This window comes from Tyto alba, unplaced genomic scaffold (genome assembly GCF_018691265.1).
Source record: "Tyto alba isolate M040663 unplaced genomic scaffold, T.alba_DEE_v4.0 Super-Scaffold_40, whole genome shotgun sequence".
NCBI classification, from domain to species: domain Eukaryota; kingdom Metazoa; phylum Chordata; class Aves; order Strigiformes; family Tytonidae; genus Tyto; species Tyto alba.
In genome coordinates this window covers 16,262,912-16,285,596 of record NW_024881316.1, presented here as the reverse complement: position 1 = coordinate 16,285,596, position 22,685 = coordinate 16,262,912, and the positions used below count along the sequence as shown (strand labels likewise).

The 22,685-nt window shown below is 42.6% G+C and overlaps 1 protein-coding gene across 6 annotated transcripts in view; it reads right to left on the bottom strand.

The window, feature by feature from the left end:
* The window catches only part of FILIP1 (filamin A interacting protein 1), a 111,721-nt gene that overhangs the window by 20,496 nt on the left and 68,540 nt on the right, over nt 1-22,685 (bottom strand). The window contains exon 1 of one of the 6 annotated variants that reach the window (XM_042803536.1): nt 7,592-7,598. The exons of 4 other annotated variants lie outside the window; for them this stretch is intronic. The gene's annotated coding sequence lies outside the window, so the exon portion shown is untranslated. Of the gene's footprint in view, nt 1-7,200; nt 7,296-7,591; nt 7,599-22,685 lie in introns of those variants that run through there. One more of the 6 variants, XM_033002832.2, reaches the window with a different exon arrangement.

Below are 22,685 nucleotides of genomic sequence, written 5' to 3'. Positions count from 1 at the left end.
GTCTTGCATACACAAAATTGTGTAAAATATGACAAAAAATCAAAAATTGCTATGTGCAGCCACACATAAATAGATCAATTCTGGTTATAAATAAACCAGCAGGACAGAAGATTACATTAGCACACAACTGATAACCATCTGGGCATCACAGGCATAAGAAATAAGCAGGAAGATAAATTTGCCAGCACAGTAACTATTATGTTAAATAGTTTCTTCTTCCAGGCACATTTCCATTTAAAATAGTAGATTTCGTAGACTGCAAGGGTCAGACTAATGAAACCTTTGGCTACAGCTACCCTCAGCTGGAAAATGCTGCTCTTTATATAGTCTGTAAAGCTGTACTTTCAGACAATACAAAAGCTCATAATACACAAACTAGGGGTATCTTCGGAAAGGTAATAAAGACCTACATTTGCCAACCTTACCCATGCAACATTTCAATGGAGAAATTATTAGTAATATAAGTATTTTATATCTGTGATTTATATTCAGGATATGTTGACATCAGCATGGGAAGTTCCTGCACATATTATAAACACAGATTTATGAGGATGGTGATCCTCACTCAACTGACAAAGAAATACAGATGACACAGGGATATATCCCCTACTAATGTAAGAGCCTTGTCATAAAAGCAGCAGTAGGGCTTAGAAAAGACACGGATATGTATGCTGAATTTACTGTGAAATTACAGGGTTTTTCAAACTACTGTTAAAGTACCTGTAACCCCCATATTCCCTATAAAGACATGTGTGATGATTCAAATTCACTTGCTTTGCTTGACCTATGTCTAAAGCTTTTCAACTTCTTTGTAACTGAGACACGCAGTGAAGAGGTAATAACAGGGCAATTTACCACCTGTTAACTAACTTGCAATAACTGGAACATCCACAGCTTAGCAGAGATCGATTTGTATCAGTATTTTCATCTTAAATGCTGGACTGTATCTGCTAGTGTGTGAAGCACAGATACACATTCCTCTCTGCAATGAAGTGCTGCAAAGAGCTCCAGGGCACAATGTTGTGCACAAAGGATGTCTCCTGGAGCCCTCACCTGAACTCTAAACTCATAACAACAGCCATATTAACTTGGTCCTCCAGCAACTGTTAATATTTCACTCCTTGCTCCTTAGGGACCAGAACGAACAGGAACTGGAAAGAAAAGCTATAAGAAAAGAGAAGGAAGTCAGAAAGCAGAACACAGGATGCAGTAGGTAGGGAAGGAGAAGGCTGAAGAATGCATTTGAAAACAAGAGTCGGATAGGATGTGGGAGTAAGAGAATAGTAGGAACCAGCAGGAGAGAGAAAAACAAACAAAACTTACAGCCAACCTTGCTGGGTCACAGATTATTCTCAAAAAAATCTCTTTAGTTTTGGCAGCTCTTTGGAAAGGACTGAAAAGGCGTGCTGGTGGATGCCTCATTATGGGTCAAGTTAGAATGTCAAAAGGTAAAAAAAGACCCGCTGCCACTCACAAAGCATGCACTTTTCACACTGAAGAAGGAACTTTATTAGCATGCAATTTATTCCCTGGCTGCTCTATCACACTGCTTCATGCAAAAGTTTCTGCCAAGAACTCTCCCTCATCTCCTCCACTCTACATTTTTAAAGAAATAATATGCATCCTTCCGCAAAATATTATTTGCCATGAAAGGACAGTGTGCCCTAACCTGGTGGTGCTCTAAATGACTCATCTCCCAAAGCCATGAACGTATATATGAGAACATGAGATCTTCAAAACAGAGAACGTTTCCAGTCTCCCTTGTCCCACAGAAAAATTTTAAGGTGACTCCTTTAAATTCAAAAAACAGAAGACAGAATTTTCTTTTGTTTCTATCTAGAGATCCTCAGAATACTGCCTATGATTTTAAATTCCTAGGCTGTTCATAAAGGGCATATGTAATTTTCACCCAGCAGTTGCTACAGGTGGTACACACCAGCCAGGCTGCTAAGCAGAATGCAAATCAATTCACTGGCCCCACATGGCCCCATGACTACCTGTGAGTCTACTGGGAAACACGGCTGAGAAAGCCACTGAAAAAACACCAAATAACTGATAAACTGAGACAAAGAAATCCCAGGGATAAGACTGAGCAACAGGAGAAGAAAGAACTTTAGCACTGTCACTGCCTTGCTGTACCTAGCGGGAGAGCCAGCATTGGGGCATAACTGGCCTGGCCCCCCTGGGAAAAACAAAAATAAAACACTGTAACTGTGCCAATACATGGAGGTGAATTTGCTAACATGTCCATACTGAACAAGGTGGGAGGCACCGTGCAGCATTTTATCCTTTCTCAGCTTTCACACGGTGAAACTAGGCTGCCTAAGATTTGACAAGTGAACTTTCACAGAAGATACTTGACAATATTTCTGTTTCCCATGTCCAGGGAAACTGCTTCTAAAATCTGGTTCTGTGAGGGCTGTATGGGAAGGCAGCATACATATCTGTGCAGATGTCAAAGTAATAAACAAAATTGACACCTTCAGCATTACTTTTAAACACTAAAATAAAACTGAGTTTAAGCTTGCTCCTGCTTTTCCATCCTTGTACAACTCTCAGACCTCAGTGGTTAAACTGGAATTTCAGCAGGACTGCAAGGTGATGTCTGCTCTTGACCCTCACAGCTGATTTATTACCAAGCTTCTCATCTGACTGCTGCTGCTAATGCTTGCCAAGTAATGCAGACCTGCATGGGCTCCAATGCAACACTAAAAGCCCTTCAGACTCACAGTATGTCTGTCTTCAATGTGTTGTCCAGAGCAACTGCACTCTGGATTGTAGAGGTTGAAAGCACCTGCATTCAGGGTCAAAATGAGCAAGAAAAGAAAACCAAAACAAAACAATAATGAAATGTGGGGCTAGATAGAGCCAAAGCACTGGCAAGCCAACAATTTGGTACCTGCAGTCCAGTCCCTGTATTTACTGTCTTTGGGTTTTTTTTAGAGATGAGGAGAAATATTTGAATACAACTGGATAATCTGAATTCATCAATAAAGATCAGGGGCTCAGCATCTGGACCACAGCAGGGAAACAGGCAGATGTGCTCCAGCTCCCTGTGGAGAGGGGGACTGTAGTGCCTGCTTCTCTGTGGACAGCACTGCTCAGGTGCAGCACCTGTTTTCCCCACAGTTTACCACACATATCATGTCAAAACATGCAGCCTGAGTCATTCCCCGAATACATGGTCTTCTGTTGCCATGGGAGACCCAGGTGGTCTCTCCCTCTCCTTGCTGTCTGTCCTCCCCCTGGTCTGTGAAGAACAGATCCCCTACAGCTGTTCAGCGTTGAAGTCGATTGCAGTCCCCCTTGCAGTACACTGGATAAATAAAATAGCAAACCCTTAGGTATGAATATGTGCAAACTGTTAACCACCTCAGTTAAAAAAAAAAAAAAAAACACTCCAAGACAACGCTGTTCCCTGATTTTGTACCACAAGGGATGATGCCTGACAGGCACAGGGCAGGACACCGGACTACAAAAGCTACTGATGCAACCTCGCGTGGTCCCTGCCGCATCAGGGAGCTGTGCCTCCTGCATCCCTCCACAGACTGCAGCGTTAGCTGTTCACAGCCACACCGGGCAGCGCCAGGGCAGCAGGAGGGGGGGCCCGTGGGCACCCATGCCAGGGAGCCAGGAGCGTGAAGACTTTCCACAACCGATCTCAGCTTGCAGAGCAGGCAGACACCGAAGTGAAGGAAGAGCAACTACGGATTTAGTTTTAACCTCCTTCATGAATGGTGTGCTGGAAGCGGCCAGTGAGGAGGAAGGTGGGAGTGGATGGGCAGCAACCAGGCCCTCCCCGTCCTCCTTCCTTTGGGTCAGGTGCCTAAGTATTTCGCTGTACAAAGTCTTTCTGCTTCCCCTTCTCTCCTCCAAGCCTTGGATTGATCATCAGAAGCACAATGGGATGCTGATAGCTGTTGAACCCTATCCTCCAGGGATGTGGCTTCATTTCCTTTATTACGGTTATATTCCTTTGCTTCGTCTGACCAGTTCTGACTGCCTTGCTCAGACTGAGGCTAATCATCCCTTCAGGTTTGGATGGCAATTTTCCTTAAACCAAACCTGTCCACCATCATACTTTACCACCACCACCACACTCAGCTACATGCCAACTGCCAGAAAGTCTAGTTACTGTGTCAGTGTATTTGTGAGAGAAAGTTCTGGATTATGGCATAGACACAGTCTGTAAAACAGTACATTGGGTGTGTTGGGAAGAGGTATCCAACACAGGCAGGGCTCTGGTCTGTTGGAATTAAGTCCCTGAGTCTGCCCTGAAGGACAAGTGACAGAGGACATGGGTGGCTATATCTCCTGCTTCCAATGAGAAATGCAGAGTGGTTGAAGGGCTTCTTGCTGGAGTCTGCTGGTTAGCTATCCGGGTGGTTTAACATTCTCTTTAAGGCTGATCAATTAATTGAATCAGTAAAGCTACAGACTTTGCCTAACCACATCCATTGTTTTTACTGTTTTATTTCTGCATATGTCAAGTTCAGTCACTGAGATGCAAAGGAGGAACTCCACCAGTACCGTTTTCACAGCGCCTCTTCTCAGACCAGAGCAAGACTTCAACATGAATTATAACTTACAGCTGGAAAATAGTGTTTTCATGTTTTTGAAAGACACTGCAATAGTTTCATACCAGAAGAGCTCCAATGGGCATTACTGGATTTTAGATGGGATTTATTTTATTTGTAAATGGTGAAAGCAGTAGCAGCAGCAAGACCTTAGCTAAAATCAAACATTAGTTCTTGTCCACATTTGCAAAAGAAATTACAAATATTCGTCAGTAGACATTTTTTTTCCTTCTGAAGGATCATAAACTTCATGACTACATTTGAAACACAATAAATCTAGCAAACTGGGAACCATAAAAACCTTGCTTAGCACTGATGGCTGATATGAGAAGCCATTCTCCAAAGTGGCTTACAATATGTTGAGAAAATATGAAGAAGTTTCAGTTATCAGAAGAAAGATGCTCAGTGATTTCCAAAACCCCACCTCTCCCCTCAAAAAAGTATTCACTTCAGAATGTTTTAAACAGAGCATGCAAAAGTGAAAAGCCCCCAAAACATTTATTGACAATTATACCAGTGTTTGCATTGCCCTTTCCATTTGTACTTCCATCAAGATCAGAAAACATCACAAATGCTTGTGTGGCCTTTTCCATCTCCAGCGCAGAAATGAGCACTTGCCTACACGAGGAAACCCTGGTAAGGCAGGGCAAGCCAGAGGATGTCCCGAAAGCACATGAGCTTCCCCCAAGATCTGCATGAGTGTCAACATTTTGGCACCACATTGCAGCTGCGTTGGCCTGGTTTAGCTCCATGCTTTGTAAACAGGCTAAGCCAAGCTTCCCAAGGTGTCTCCTGGTGTTTAATGAAGCACTCGCAGGCAGGGCTAATGTGGAAGACATTCTGAAGAGAGGTGAAGAGCTATTTCCCCAGCTATCAAGTCAAGAGCATCAGGAGGAACAGCAGGTAGAAGGAAGAGGATGGGAAGGAGGGAAGCAGGCAGAGTCTCTGGAGGACCTTTTAACTGAGTTCGTACACAGCCTGGAGGGCCACAGACCTCCTCGTTGCTGCTCTAGCACAAAGCCATCTCAGACATACCTTATTTTGCCATTTAAGTTCCATTCCAAAAAGTTGGTTGTGATGGGTGGTAATGACCTCTATCCTATTTTGTGGACAGCCAGTAAGTGGGGGTTAAGAGAAGCGCGTTAAGGATGAGCTGACTGACAGCTGATGAAGGCTGCTTCCTCCCTGAGGGGCCACTGCGTTTCTGCCACTCACAGCAATCCCAAGGAAACACTGGGAAAGCAAATGCCTTCGCAAGCTTGACTTTCCACTTCCACCCTAAAGAGTTTGCTACTGCATATGCAGAGTTAGAGAGACTGGACAACTTCCTAGTGGTAGCTAGAAAGCTGCTGCCCATTAAGCGATGTGAGAGGCTGCTTGTTAGAATCCTGGGACAATGAAAACCAGCAAGAGGTGGTTTAACTTAATAAAGGAGTTCCCTCTTCATTCTTTTTTTTCCTGTTTAATGTACAACAGCTGATTTTGAAGATTATTTCCACAGCCGCTGGGAAATCCTCCACATGTCAGGACTATTTCTGAGTGCTTCAGTGTTTGGGGTCAGGCTGAGATACCCAGAGGCTGAATTTCACTGATTCTGAGAACTTACAATTTCAGCTAAAATCAGAGACAGCCAAAAGGTGGTCAGGCTCTCTAAGAAACAAAACAATCAGGCCTAACACTCAAGTTGGGCAATTCAAAATTAGGTAACACTTTCAAATCATCAGTTTCAGTCCTTCCCTCATATCCATCTCAACTGAGAGAAGAAAAATGTAAATGAGGTCAGATCCCATGGCAAGAAAAAGAACATCTGTGTTAATTTCTCCTTTCTATCCATTAAACTTTAAAGGCAAGGAACAGAAACAAAGTTTGAATGACCTTGCTACAGGACTTCCCAAATTGCTGTTCAGTTTATCACCAGGTAAACTCTGAAAATAAATAAAAGTTTGTAAAAAAAAATAGCTACCAGTTCTAGTAACTCTAAAGACAAAGTTTTGTGGCTACCTATTATACGAAGTTGAAGTGTAAAAGACTACATATTCTCCACTGCTGAATTAACTTTTGAGAAGTGACTGTATCAAATTATATCAAAAGCAAATTAATATTCTTGCTACTTCAAAACTACATGACAGTTCCCAAATCACACTGAAAGAAAGAAAACATTTTCTTTACTTAGGAGGACATGTTGCCTGTCTTCTACAATAATTTTTCCTCCTCTTTTTTTTTTTCAAACACTGATTTTGTAAAAAGGAAAATCCAGTTTTCTGAAATAGTTCATTTGTGTTGAAACTCTCTTACTTCAACCGAACAGTGACTAAAGGCGGTATTTTGGAAGAAGAACGCCTATTAGATTCAGTGTCCCACCACCTTTCCAGCACCTTGTTCACATAAGCAAAGCACCAAAGATCTTTAACATCAAAACACGACCAAAACCCGTTCAGGCTATGAAACAGTATTACAGTCGGACAGGCATTTTTTTGCCAGCCCACCCCCACCCCCCCAATAAAGATATCCACGTTAATTTCGCAGGTCAGAGGAGGGGAAGGGGGACGACCAGAAAGCATGCAAACAGCATCTGTGAGAAAAGAAGCAGTAGTGCCCAGCCGAGAGCTGATTTTGGCCAAACCTGTCTCGGAGCTGCGGCTATCCTCCCCTGACCCCTCGGTGCGCTGTCCGGGCGGGGGAGCCCCGCAGCACACCCCCCGCCAGGTACACCTTCCCGGGCTCCAGCCAAATATTAAAACCAGCTCGGGGCCGTGCGGGCGCCTTAGCGCAGCTCTGCCCCGTCCAGCCCGCCCGGAGCCGGAGCCGGAGCCGGAGCCGCGGCGGCGGGAGCGGGGTTCCCCCCGGGACCCCCCCGGGACCTTCCCCCCGGCCGCACACCCTGCTCCAGCCTCCCGCCGGCGCCTAGGCTTATGCCCAGTACGCTCAGTTAAACCAGTGCAGTGCGCATGTACAAGAACAATCAAATTAAAAATAATAATAATTAAAAAAAAAAAAAATCGGAATTATCTTACCTCACAATTAGACTTTTTTTTTTTTTTTTTTTTTTTTTTTTTTTAAAGCTACCAAAAAACTAATAGAAGAGGAGAATTTTGCAGCAGGACCGTCCCCCCGCCGGCTGAGCCCCTCCGCCGGAGGGAAGGCGCCCTCAAGTCGCTGCCACCGTGTCCCCCGCGTCCTGCAAGGTGACGGCTGCGCCCCGCCGCGGGGCCGGGGGGGGGCTCCGGGGGTTGGGGGGGGGGCCCACGGCATTGTGCGGTCCCTCCCGGGGCAGGGGGAAGGGGTGGAGCCGCCGCCGCGCCTCGGCGGGGCAGGAGGGCTGGGAAAGAAGGGGGTGGAAGGGGCTCGGTGGGTCGGTTCTGGCAGCGCTTCCCCCCCCGGCGCCGCTTGCCCCGGGTTTATCATTGACAGCCCCCGCCGGGCTTACGGTTTACAGGTTAACGATTAAGAAATAATAGTTTGATCGCAGAGAACGCTCGTGAATGGCTTTCGCTGAACTGAACTGGGATGCACAAAAGATGCTTCCCTGTCCGAGCTGCCAGTTCATTCCTCTGACTTGAGAGAAGTTCCCGTTGCTTTTCTCTTGTCTTCCTGCTGTTGGAAGTGACAGTCCTACTGTTGGTAAGCACTGGCTGATCTTAAGATCAGTTGATAAAGGCATGGATGCATGATTTAATGGATCCATGGATTTAATATACATGCATTTAATATACATTTTTAAATCCGTGGATTTAATATACATGCGTATTTGGTTTTGGAAATTCATGCGTAGTAGTAAGGCTGAGAATCTGCATGAGGTCCGAAAAGCACCCATTCTGCTGGCTCCCTGCATTAAAGAAGTCCTAAATAAGCCCTTTTGTTCCCAAACCAACGTAAAAGAATTTGGGGATTCCTTCCATTTGCCTAATTACCCTGGATTGCCCACGGTCACCTTTTCAGTCTTTACAAGGAGAACTAGAAACCACTCTTGCCTTTCCCTTCTCTTTCTCCTTCTCCTTTACCTTTCTTTCCTCTTCCCCTTCCTGTTCACCTTCCTCTTTTCTTAAGAAGAAAACATGCAAACCCACTGAAAGCATATCATGTCAAATATTCTTACCCACAAAAATGGGCTAGTGTGTGTTTACGTTTCTGAGAAACTACCTAATGTTGTGTTCTGTCATTATTTTTCCTTAGGAACCTCACCTCATTCAGCATACAGGCTGGACAGTGTTCCTCTGAAAAGCAGGTGCTTAATGATTGATTTTATGCTCTTTTTTTCAAGGCCCTAACACACACTCTTCAGACTCTGCTGAGAGCAGAATTACTGATTTCTGGGTGGGAGGTAGAAGCACAAAGCTACTAGGGTTTTGGTTGTGACACCTGCTGTGGAGTACATAGGATGTATAGACCTTATAGCAGCCTTATAGTACTTATAGGGGACTTGCAGGAAAGCTGGGGAGGGACTCTCTATCACGACCTGTAGTGATAGGACAAGGGGTAATGGTTTTAAACTGAAAGGGGTAGATTTAGATTAGATATAAGGAAGAAATTCATCACTGTGAGAGTGGCGAGGCACTGGCACAGGTTGCCCAGAAAAACTGTGGCTGTCCCCTCCCTGGAAGGGTTCAAGGCCAGGTTGGACGGGGCTTGGAGCAACCTGGGCTGGTGGAAAGTGTCCCTGCCCGTGGCAGGGGGGTTGGAACTAGATGGACTTTCAGGTCCCTTCCAACCCAAACTATTCTATGATTCTGTGATACTAAGATGTGGTTTTCGGAGCTCTACAAGGTGGGTGCCTCATGTGCTCAGATCACAGCCTCATTTGCCTCCAGCCCAGGAGTGGATGCTCCAGACTCCTGCACATCAGAGCGCAGATCTTCAACAAGCTCTCCAAAATGAGAATAAGTCTTAGAGAGAAAAACTTTCACAACCCATGTAAATTAGCTTCACATGACTTAACTAGCACCATGTAGGAAATCCATCACACAAACTCAACAGGGGTAGAGTCACATTTTCCAGGGAAACATACCAGCCTTAATCATCCTCTCCCTTTTTATATTCCCCTACCTCATTTACTAAATACTTTCCAAAAGATGAAGTCGGGGTCCTAAAGAGAAATTGTTGCCTCCTGTGTGCAAAGCCAATGCATCTCAATATGGTTTTACTTTTCCAGTGTCAGAGGAGAAGTTTCTGTACAAAACTTGTGTTTGATTATGCAATTACAAAAGATCCCATGCATTGAGCAGACAAATGTTCTGCTTACTCTACTTACCATGTCCTCTGAAATCCTAATAACTGTTCTGGTAGAGCTACGTGTTCTTTAAAAAGAGGAAACTGCATACACAATGACAAACACTAAAATGGATATCCACCATCGAAATGTAATGATGTGGCATTATATTGGCATGTAGGGAGATTGTTGGAAGAGTTCAGATCCTTTACATTGCCTGCATAAAAGTCTGCACTCTGAGTTAACAAAATAATTGATAGCAATAGCAGGTTGTCAGCCTCGAGGCAGTTTGATACTAGAAAGGCATAGAGCACTTTGCAAGCAAGTTTTAAAACTATCTGCTGACAGACGGGTTTGACTCTGTTCAGCAGCTGAGAGCAAGGCTCTGCCCCGCTGGCACTGCTGGCTCTGCAGGAGGGTATCTGGTCACACACCCGGTCCTGGCTGGCTCTGGGCTCTGAGCTCATTGCACAGCTCGTCCCACTCCTGCTGCACTCACTGTTCAGTCCCAGGCTCCTCCTAACCTCTGCATTCTATTCTTAATCCCCTGCCTTTCCCAAATCCTCAACCCTCCTAGATATCCCCTTATATCTGCCCTGGTTCTTCTTTCATCCACGATGTCATGCTTGGGCTGGGATGGAAATGCAAGCAACACATCTTTTCTCATCTGTGCTTTCATGGTCTCAGCTCAGAGCAGAAATTTCAGGAACATTAAAAGGATCCTAATATTTATTTTAGGAAAGCAGCTTTGAGTTTACAGCAGTCAGCTTTGTACAGATGTGACATGAAGAAGGGAGGGGACACTGGGGGTCCAGGCCAGAAGGAATCACCTGTCTCATGAAGTCCAACCACTCACCATCACAGCAGCCATGTGGTAGATTCCTGCCCACACCAGAGACCTCAGCTGATTACCTCTACCCACCACAAATTTTGCAGCAAAGAAACAGCAGCCAGAAGTATAATGTGCCACAAGAAGACCAGAGGGTGACTGGGGACGTTGCCAGTATCCCTAGGTGGCAAGGGATGAGTTAAAGGGAATGCCCAGAGGGTGACACAGAGCCTGCCCCAGTCTAAGCCTGGTGCAAGGAGAGTCATCAGGAAATGTTCGGTGTCCTCCGGAGGGTGCCACATCATAAAACCACAGAATGGTTGAGGTTGGAAAGGACCTTGGAAATGTCTAGTCCAGAGCCTTGCAAGTCTAGTTAGATCAGGTTGCACAGGGCCTGCTCTACTTGAGTCCTGGACACCTCCAAGGACAGAGACATCACATCCTCACTGGGCAACCTGTTCCAGGGCCTGACCAATTTCATCTTGAAAAAAAACTAAATTAGGCTGGATCACTAAAACAAGGTGACATATACCACGTACACTGCCTCATGGTAGTCACCAGCGGCACCTGTGACCACTAGTGATCTCCAGAGGGGACTTATCCCAAACTGTCAGCTCCCTCCGTTTACTTTGCAATTTAGAAATAAAAGCACAGGGAACGTGGTGTAGAGTCACTAAAGTTTTCTGGATGTGAGCCAGCTGACAACTGGCTGCAAGACTTGTTAGAGAAAGTGCAGCCTGGTAGTGGTGAGCCTACACACCCTGCACTATCTGGGATACGTCTGTACCACCACCAGACTTCATAATTAAAGCGCTCTCCATCACCAGTCCAACTACTTCAGGCAGCCACCACTACAGCAGTACCAGAGCTAAAGAGGACATCATGTAGGATGTCACAGCTAAGGTCAAACAGACCTTTAACCGTTACAACTTTTCTTTTACCACATAGGAATCAAATTATGTGTATATATATATAACTATGAAGGTACTCCATATGTTGTTATTTCTCAAGAGTACCTTTTAAGTCACATCAAAGTCTGGGAAAATCTGACTTGCTCCCCAGAATTTCATGATTTTTTTTGGTTTATGCTTTCACGGGGAAGAAGTAGTCCAAAAACGCATTCCTGAGTAAAACAACACTTGCAACATTGTGAGACCAGATAAGAAAAACACCGAGAAATAAAAGCAGGGGAGGGAATAGATAGAAGCTGAAATTCCAACTCACTTCTGAAAGTGAGAAATTGTACTGTGTATCTGACACAGTTGTCAGCTGTAGAGGAGAGTAACTGGGAAGCAAAAGATGGAATAGGCTTAACTATTTAATGATGTGCTAATAGACTACACATTGCTTTGATAAGTTGCTCTCTCTAAAAATTCACTAAAATCTGCACAGCAATGGGTTCATCTTGTGGATCTTAGAAACCTGTAACAAATGATTTTCTGATTATAAAATTCTTTGCAAACAGGGCTTTGTAACCTTTCCAGCAGACGGCCCTGTGCTCTGTTGGGTCTTTATCTTCAGTGCAGAAACTTATGTAACATTTACAGCAAAGACAGTGCTTATAACTCTCTCCAACATGTTATGAAAAGCCCAAATATTTGTTTGTGCAATACAAAACTTTTGCTAAATTTGTGTTTACTTACATATATGAAAAAGTACACTCTGTTGCTTGCCAGACTTAATTTTTTTTGTTCATAAAACCTTCAAAACACTGAAAATCTTCCATCATCATTTTGCTTTTTTTTCTTTCTTCTTTTGGTAAGTCACACTCATGTGGTATGTCAGACCTGTCCTGCACTTTCTAGTTAGCCAGTTGCCTACTCTGAATGTAACAGATATTAATGAATTCAGTGGCATCTTGATAGAACATGAAACGTTTGAATAATGAGGGAGGGAAGAGGCTGATTTCAGTTTGCTGCTGAAGATATAGTGAACAAGGTGATCCACAGGGCCTTTTGGAGACAAATAAATAATGAAGATAAATACAATAAATTCTTGAAACATGACTTTGTAAGAAAAACCTGAGAAAAAGACCTCAAGTTGGACTCTGCTGTTATATCTCAAGCAATACATTTTATATGGCATACGTCATGCACACTAAAAAACTTCATTTGGTGAGCTGCACTGACAACTGGCTTTGTTCACCTTTTTTCTTATTTAAAACAGGTTGTTCCATGCAGCTGTGAAAGAAAGTGCGCGCGCGCACACACACACACACATTTGCACACAGGCTTTTTTATTACTCCTCAGATCTTTCTAAATAAGTCATGCTTCCTAAATTTTAAATTCTTTTTCTCTTTGCAGCATGAAAATTGCCCTATGTTAGGATCTGCTGCCTTTTATGGAAGCAGGAATCAAAAGTTTAACAAAAACATTTCTGGCTTTGTTTTCCTTTTCCACTTTTCTTTTTTTCCCCCCTTCTGGTTTTCTGCTTTTTTAACACTTGTGTGTATACTTTTGATATCTGGGAAAGCTCAGTATCTCCAATACTCATGGGACTCCCTGAAGTAAAAGTGATTACAGCTGAAGTAGGACCCATCTATGTCAAGAATACTGCTTTATAGTATGATTTTATCATTATTTTCTGAATAAGCCCCAACAGTGTCATAGAAGCAGGCTGTGGCTCTTTTGACAAAAGCATCTCTGGGGTCACAGGAAGGTCCAGGACCTGAGAACAGTGCATAAGGCAGCATGGTTCCTTGCTGCCCTCTGTGGACCTGCCATTTTTAGCATTGTCTGCTTCACCTATTCAAGCTTTATAAGAGCACCCCACTAATGCTATCTTGGCCTGCTCTGGTCTCCACCCTTGTTTTTCTAAATTACTCACTTTTGACATGCTAGGTGTTCATGTGGAAAAAAAGGTGTGGAGGAGTGATCTTGGGGCTTTGAGAACAGGGAGAGCCATGCCTGTTCTCAGCTTACCAGGAGAGACTTAGTCTTTTGGCATTGTCTTGGCCTCTTTTGCTCAAGCTGGGTCTGGGACATGAATTAAGCCTGACTGATTTTCACCTGTGTGTTGCTTTTGTTCTATTGGCAGCTGATTCTCTGTTGTTGCCACTTCTGCTGCCTCCCCCTCACCTGATTTCTCTGAGCATGGGATTATAGAACAGAAATACTCCATCTAGAGACAAGGGTCACATTTTTCAAGTGTGACAATAAGTAACTCATAAAGAACAGTGGTGAATATTCCCTTACTGGAAACTGAAAATCAAGGCAGAATTACTTTTTTCCCTAAAGTGTATTATCTGTTGATTCAAAAAAATTTCTGGGAAGTTCCAGTGCCTATGTTATACTGCATCAAGCAACATCATCAATATGATGCCTTCTGCTTCATTTTTTCTGTATTTTTCTTTGTATGTCATCTTCTGCTTGCAGCTCGGTCTCTCTTCCATCTTCATCTCTTCATCATCTTTCTTCCCTCTGTCAACCACTTGGAAGGCTCTACAGCATTCTACTTTTACCAACAGCTAGTTCTCCTCAGCACTCCCTCTGTTCTCGTTAATGTCCTAATTCAGATTTGCTTCCCATATTCTTTGACTTGTGGCTGCCATCCCCTGCTCTAAATGTGTCTCTTTGATATTCCTCATCCTTTACCTTCTAGTTCCATCAGTTCCATTCTTGCCCCATTGCTCTAACTCCTGCTGACCTTTTCTTCTGTGCTTCTTCTCACTGACCCCTCCTCAAAGCAAAGTGATCCAGTGACTGGGGCTGAAAGGCACCTGAGTCCTACACCTAAACCTAAAGGTTGTCCACCTCACTGCTTCCCATTTGATATGCCACTTAAATAGTGTATTTGATAGAGTGAATAAAACAAGTGGACAGAAAAAATGAGAGAAAACAGTCTCCAAATAATTGCTGCTCTATTTTAGCATCAAGCAACCCAAGTGATGGTGTCTGGAGTCACCATGACAGGGTCTCAAATATGGAAAAGTGTTAAAAAATGAAAGAGGGAAGAGGTTTAAAGTCTGGATTTAGGAAGTAGCATCATTCATACAATTTCACACACTGGACTAGTTAAGCATGGGAAATCTCACACAGCTGTACAACAGCAGTGCAACTTGAGACCAAGAGTCTGCTCAAGTAGAGTCAATATAAATATTCCATCTCCCTTAGTGCAGGGTCTCAGATTTTCTTAGAAATACAGGCTATGTGTGCACTGGTTTATATCATATCTGGACACCTCAGTCACAGCTTGACATAAAGTTAAAACAATACACACCTATAAAAATGGAGAAAAATAAATAATCTCTGGAAGATTCCTTCTTGATTTTTAAATGTGACTTCCTGTAAGCACCATTTTCAGTGATTTAGCAAATAACGAACCCTCAGTAAAATTTTCAGATGCTGTAAAAGAGCACTCAGAGGCTGCTATGTGAGCTACAGAGAGACTGATAGATTTTAACATCAGCACTGAGTAATCATGGCTGTCACACCACCATGCCTCAATTCTCTGTCTGAAAGGCTATGAAGGTATTTCTGTTCATTTTGATGCCAGGACCTTCAGTTCTTGCCCTGAACACAAAGGAGCACACACCTGCCCACCACATCCATCTAACTACCCCACCTTTTCTAGTGCTTTTTGCCCCTGTCTTCTGGAGGTGCAGCATAAATGTACAACTCCCCCCCAAAAAACAACCAACCAACCAAAAAAACCAAATCAAAACGCACCACCACCCTGAGGAAAAAAACAAACAAAACAAAAAAAAGAAAACCCTACACCTACACAAACTTTTCTACTACCACAGGGCTAATTACTACAGTTCATGCTATTCTTAGGTTTGCTGCTTGCATTAGAAGAGTTGTGTCCATTGAGAGACAATTATAGAAGAGACTGTGCCCACTGTACACGCCACAGCACTCACCCAGGGTCTAGACTCTCCCAAGATTTGAGGCTGCTATTTTAACCTCCTACTTGTAGTTGCTTAGAGAAGGATCCAAAAAAGACTCACATAGATTTCTGGAATTAAATTAATGAAGAATTTAAAGAGGGAAAGATTAAAACAAACAAACAAACAAACAAACACCAAAAAAACCCAAACCAAAACCCAACACACATATTAATCTGAATGTTCATAGGCACCTGATTTTGGGGCAGATCTGTATCTTGATCACCCAAATTTGCTGTTGCACATCCTTGGAAGTCCCATCATCTTGCCTGAGCTGAACATCATTCTCCACCTGAGGTTATTTGGGCCTCATGAAATACATACCTTCACACACAGAACAGCGAGGGGCTTGTTCTGAGGATCAGGGAGACACAGGCTGACTGCAGCCGTTGCACAAGGGTGGGAGCCATAGGTGTTTCCATTCGAAGGAAGACTTGCAACGGGGCTGCCTCTTGCACCTGTGAGCTTCATTACTTGCCCTGTGAGTGGCATACCTGGTTTTATTTCTCTCCTCAGTCTGAAGTAATTCCAGCTTGCACTACCCTTTTCCAAGATGATGTCCTGACCACCAGCCTATTGAGCGTTTGCACAGTGAAAGGAAAGGACGGAGAAAACTCATGTACCCAGATGGAGAGCAAGCAAGGAGAACCTGGGCCAGTTTCATACAGTAAGTGTGAATTAGAAGGTTCTCCTCTTGCCTCTGTCTTAAAATTTCTTTCTACCATGTCTCTGTTGCCCTCTAAATAACTGCAGGGCTTATGCATCCTGTTGCTTTCTAATCAGGTATTTGGTTGTCAGTTGTTGACTTCCACTGAGCATCCTCGTTACAAATCACTATTACTTTAAAGAATGTTATAGTGATGCCTCACACACAAAGAGAATCAAAAGCAGTTTGGAAAAGTTTACAGCCTCCTTGGTAAAATCAATAGGCAACGGTGTCTAAAAATAGTTCAAAATACAAAGACATTATTTGACTGTAGGAATCATGTAAAAATAATATACTAATAAATCATTATTAGCATAAACAAATGCATATAGGAGTTATATAAAAATATAATCATACAGGAAATAAATATTGTTGATAAATTATTTTGCTGGAGAGCAAACTCTTATTCAGGAGGTATAACTCCACTCAAGAAACTGCTGTATGTAATAGAGTAATATATGCATATATATACTTCTACAGGTACACACACACTTTAATGTTTTCAGAGTTCCTACCCTGATTCTCATTAATCAAGAAGAGCTCTACTGCCTTCAAAGGAATTGCAAAAATGCCAGATTTGTGCTCATAAAACCCAGCTCCAGGTTGGTATTTCTGTGGATTAGTTATTGCCTAAGACCTGAATAAGCTGCATGTAGAGAGCTCAATGTAGTCGTGATGGGCACAAAGCAATAGTGCTTGCCACCGAAAGCAAGCTGGACCAACACCACTTGGTCCATCAGGTAAGGACAATGAGACAGTCCAACCGGGACACATTTTCCTCCGTCATAGGATTAGCAGTGCCCACAAAGCAGGAGCTGTGCAACAGCAACCGCAAGCGGCAATGCCCTACCCTCCACACCACCCACCTGCCTTTCACCAGTACGGACACAGGTTTGCCCTTACTGGTTTTGGAAACCAGGGTTGTATCCCAGCTGGTAATTTGCAAAATGAAAAAATGTTGAAAGCTATGTATCATTTTAAAATGAGCTAAATCATCTAGGAAAAGCCTGATATGTAAATGATGAAAGAGAATACATCTATCCCTTTCTGGTTCCTCTGAAAATAAACATTTTAAACGGAACTGTACAAGATCTTTCATCCTGTGATATGTATACTTGTCACCAAGAGATACTTCTTCACCTCTGACATAATTGATATCATCAGCAAAGCATTGCTGTCACTCTGATATAATTTAGCTCCATTTTCTGCTCATTTCTTTATCTTTTCTCATTAGGGCATTACATATTCAACTACATTACTATTAATCATTCCCTAACATAAGCAACTGGATAACAGAGCTGTGTGAGTAATTGATTTTTCAGTTCCAGAGCTGAACCAAAAATTCAATAAGTAATTATCAAAGAAAAAAAAAAAAGCTTTCTTTTTCTCTCTCATTCAAGTGAAAAAAGAAGCTTCATGTGTATTTCAGTGAAACATTTATTTATCTTGAATAAGTAATTTCATTTTCATCTTTGTCTTTTTAAGAAAAGCAGCAGGTAAAGAGGACCGTACATTGGCACCATTCCCTAAACCAACAAGTGAAAAATCCTCACTTTTCAGAAGATGGAGAGACCTGGCCCAGTGAATTCCTGTGTGTGGGGGAATTTGAATACCCAGACACTGACCTACAAGATTTTCACCCCTTTGGTGAAAAGAACTCAAAAATATGTAAGTGACTTGTGAACGTATAACAATTTTACCAGTGAAGAGTGGTAACATACACCACAAGAGTCCCAATGACATGACCAGAAAGGTCTCCTCAGAGAAGTGGGTTCCGATTCCAACAGGTTGACAGATTGAAAGTCTTTCATGGTCAAGGTGAACAGCATAATCACAGTTATTTGATATGTTCTTTTGACTAGCTGGTCTTATGACTTAAGTCATCAGATTGTCTTTGATGACATTTATAAAAATTATCTTACACCCAAAATGTTTTTTTTTAGTGAGTTTTTAAAAAATTAGACGAAACAGTAACTATGGCAACACAATATTAAAATTGCAGGCACTTTACAGATATGTGATGAATTATATGTTTTGTCTTATGCATTTCTTCCCTTCACATTTGCATGAGCTTTGGCAAATTTCATAAGAATGTTTGGTTTGGATTTTTGCACCTCCTTGTTTTTTTATTCTGCCTTAAGATGTTTCCACATATAAGATTTAAAACGAAATGAAAACTGAAATGGTGCAAATACAAAATTCATTATTGTTATTCTCCACTGCTGGTGGAGATACTGCAGGAATGAGGAGGGCCTTCGCACCCTTTTTGGGAAAGAAGATGGAAAAAGCATGACATCTGCTTAGGGTTAGAAAAGCTTCTATATAAGCTCACTGAATCAGAAAAAAACCCCAAGTCAGATGGCATCTTGAGGTTCTTCACACAACTTAGTGGAAGTTATCTAACCATGTAGAACAGCCCATGAATCAAGGGGCATGTATGGCATTAATATAGGGCATTAATCAAACTAGTAAGTCTTATACTTTGCTAATCAGTCAGTACATCTCTGTACAGGTAAACTTCCATTTAATCATAAAGCAAATATCCAACATGTTCAAGCTTGGGTGCCTATTAGCACATATTTATACTTGTAAATAAGCAGCATCTATCTAACTTTTTTAGAAAGTCACTGAAACCTGGCACTTCAACTGAAACCTGTTTCTAATCTTTCTGAATGAGGAAGCAATTTTCCCTACGTGACCCTGATTCAGTTCTTGTTTTCTTTGCCTAAAAAAATGACAACTTAAAAAGATGGCCTCAGTAGAGCTGTGAACAGATATTTATTTCAGTAGTATAATAACTCTGAAACATGCCAAAGGCCCCTTAAATGTTAAAATTGTTACCTATTGCACCCTGGACAGAGTTTGGGTTCGTGAGTAGATTTTGAATGAAGTCATTTTTTCCCCCCGTCTGACCCTGGGAACATTTGAATTGATGATTTTAGCAAGAAAACTTGCTAGGAATAATGGACTACGTATAGTTTTGTATAATAATTCCCTCTCAAGGGCTGTGAAGCTGATGCCTACTTAGAAATAATTTTGGAAGAATAGCTGAAACAACACATGATGCCATTTTATATAATCCCAGAAGTGACTGAAAGACTGGACAGTTTTGAAGACTATCCAAGTGTGAAGAGATGGATTTGGATTAGTCCCAGCTCATGGCAAGCCTCACATTGTGTAAGACTCGCAATACTTTCATATTGTTTCTCCACAGTCCAGTGTGGCTGTTCTCTCATTTTTAAATTACCTTTGGAGCCGTTTTGTTGGAACTTAGGACCAGATTCATTAGTTAAAACATAAACTTTGAGCAGTTGCTGCCTTGCAGTCAGCTAGAACTGTAAAATAGGCCCTGCAAAATGGATGACCTTCAGATTTACTTAACTGTGCAGAAATGGTATTTGTCATTGCCAGGTTTTTTCATTTATTTCTTTTAATAGGCTACCACAGAATTTGTGATCTGTGATCCTGTGAATATATTACATTGACAGAAAATAGCCAATGTTTCTAAATCATACAGATAACATGTCAGCCTAAAAGAAATGAATAAAAACTGTATTGTTGCCCTTGTCTTCTACATTATAAGATTAAAACTTTAGAGATGCACTTACTGAGAAGTAGACAGAGTGACTCAGTGCTCTACTACAGCCAGTAATGTGTGGTAAGATGAGTAACTACTGTAGGCAATGGTGAATTCCCACAGTCCCATCAGGCTGGCTTTTCCTTTTTTTGGGTCACAGTTTGGAAACCAGGACACAGAAACAATCACCATATGAGAAAAAAGTCAGTGCAAAGATGGCTAAGAACTATAGGAGAAAAAAAATAGCAAAAACCTTTCTGTAAAGTAACTTCATTTCCAGACTTTAAAGGAATTACCAACAGATTACACGGTTACAGGCCAAAATCTGTTCTATATGTTGGCACCATACACCTCACCCCAATATCTCTGTATGGGGCTACTCTTACCACGGAATTTGGCCTTAAACTGGTAAATCTCAGAGATTTATTAGCTCTGAAAACTTCATGCTTTTGGCTTGATTGTTCTCTAAACAAGTAATTGACTGAGGGATACTCTGCCCTGCTGTCTTCCTGCCAGTATCTTTATTTTACAATCTCCATAAAAATCAAGAGAAAATCCAAACTGGAAAGGTAACGCACATGAAATCTCCAAGCTATGTCACACTCCAGCCTTTACACTTGCTTGGGTCCATGAAATAAAGGGAGACAAAAAGGCAAGCACTTCCCAATGCAAGGCTTGGTGCTGCCGTCTCGTGGGAAAAAGGGAGAAGGGGAGCTTTGGTAATAAAAACAGAAATGAAAAATGGGAAAAAAAAATATTTTAAAAACTTGCTAACATCAACACTCCCGTTTTTGTTTCAAGACGGCTGTGTGCTTTATTGCTCACAGATCAGTTTCCTTTGCAGGTGATGCGGGCCCAGAATTACATCACCAGCAGAGCAGCCAAGAGCATCTCTGTGCCAGGATGACCGAAGCTGAGAGGAATGTATTATCACAGACCTCCGAGGGACTTGCCAGTGCATTCCTTGCTGGGGGTGCTGCAATGGGGGAGGCAGAGAGGAGACAATTTTACATGAAGCCTGAAAGGAAACTTTGTGGAGGAAAGTTCTGGGGTCACAGTCCTGCTGTCTCCTCTAAGCAGATCTAATTATGGTCATGTACTTCAAAAAGACGGTTTAACTAAAACCAGATTTAGCAGGGCACTGCTTAGAAAGTACAGACTGAATCCTCGGCCTTGCCTTTGAGGAAAATGCGAAATGCTTCAGTGCACTGGGAACACTGTCACTGGGGTTGTAAAGAATAATTTGAAGCTGCAGCAAGGAAACCAATTTAAAATCTTCATCACTTCAATGAGGTCTTACAGTAAAAGGTGACTAAACATAATACTGATGCTTTCAGACAGACAATATGTAGTATTAGATACTGGGTGTGTATTTACTGACACACTGTGTGGTGGGGTAAAATTATCTTGGTAGTGTCAGGGATCATGCTGGAAATGATCAAATTACTCACAAAGCAGTTGCACAGATCTCCCTCAAGTAGCTCCAACAAAGCCTTTCTGCCACATCACACCCTCTATTCTGCAAACCATGTTCCAGGCATATGAAAGAAACTCCCTCCTCCTCCTATTTTTGATGGCTTTCAGCCTATTTCTGCCATCCATCGTGCTGCAGTGGCTCAGTGGTCCTCACCACAAGCCTGTTTCTGAACCATTAAAATCAATAGGAGCTTTCCAGTGCTTTTAATAGCAGCAAAATGTGCTGTCAACAAATAGGATTAAAAGAAGAGTACAAGACAAGTTGTTCAGAGATTAGCACCTCTAAAAATGTTAGGATTTTAAACCTCATCTCCGAGGTCGATCAAGAGGTTGAAGCAGTGCTGAGCTTACACAGAGCTATCCCCTTCTCCCCCAGAAGAAGAAGCCCTGCTGACCAAATAAAAATCTTTATAATTGATCCTAAAGATTTTTCCCCTCTCCCCAGTTCCCTAAAGGGGAAGGCAGGAGGGCTGGGACTAGGCAGAACAGAGAACAATAGAGTACCGCTTCAGCTCACTACACAAGAGCTTTTTGGGCTAGGGAAATGCCAATAAACTGGTTTAGCTGCAGCCAGCTCAGCCGGTCCCCGAGCTCACACCACCAGCTCACTCCTCAAAGTATGGCTGAAGATCAGGAGGGTGCCTGTGCTGGGAGGACTAATTTTATTATTGTGGCTGCTTCTGCGCGGTCTCCTGCTCTTCAGGTGTCCACTGCAAGCCACATTGGCAGTGCAGCGCCAGTCAGTCCCCTCTTTCTCCATCTGCCAGACAAGAGATTCCTTAACTTACCGTCTGCCACCAAAGGTCCCTGAGGGGGCCACGGGGGCCTCCAGATCTTCTTGTTCCTCAGCCTTGTCAGGAGGCTACAGGAAGATGGCTGCTTTTGCACTCCTGGGGATAGGAGATGCCCAAGGACAACCTGATGTTACAGGAACAGCAGCTGAGGTGGGCAAGCATGGAAAAGGGGAATTTTGGTCGAACGGCAAAACCAGAAAATGCTGTCCATAATTTTCAAAACATTCCCATATTTAGATGTGATCATAGCGTACTATAGGGAAATTTGCAAAACACTTCAGCCACCATGTCTTTAGAAGCACCTTCTACTAAAGTTATCAGATTTATTTCATCTCCATCTGGCAAACGGTTGTCACTGCTCTTTTCCTGTAAAATGCCAACCTTTTCCACAGCCTTTCTACAGTTTAGTTGCACTTGGTGTTGCAGAGCCAATACCAACAGTCAGGCCCTCCAGCTTTCTCCATTTACCCCTCCCAGCTGTCTACATTTTGAATATTCTTGTGTACAATTTTCTCTTTTTTATACTTTTCATGCATAATTATTCTTGACAAGTCAGGTTTTCCTATTTCTTCCTTCCTGTGCAAGGCTGACCTAATAATTAGTCCCTCATAGGGACTGTTTGCTTTCATATCGT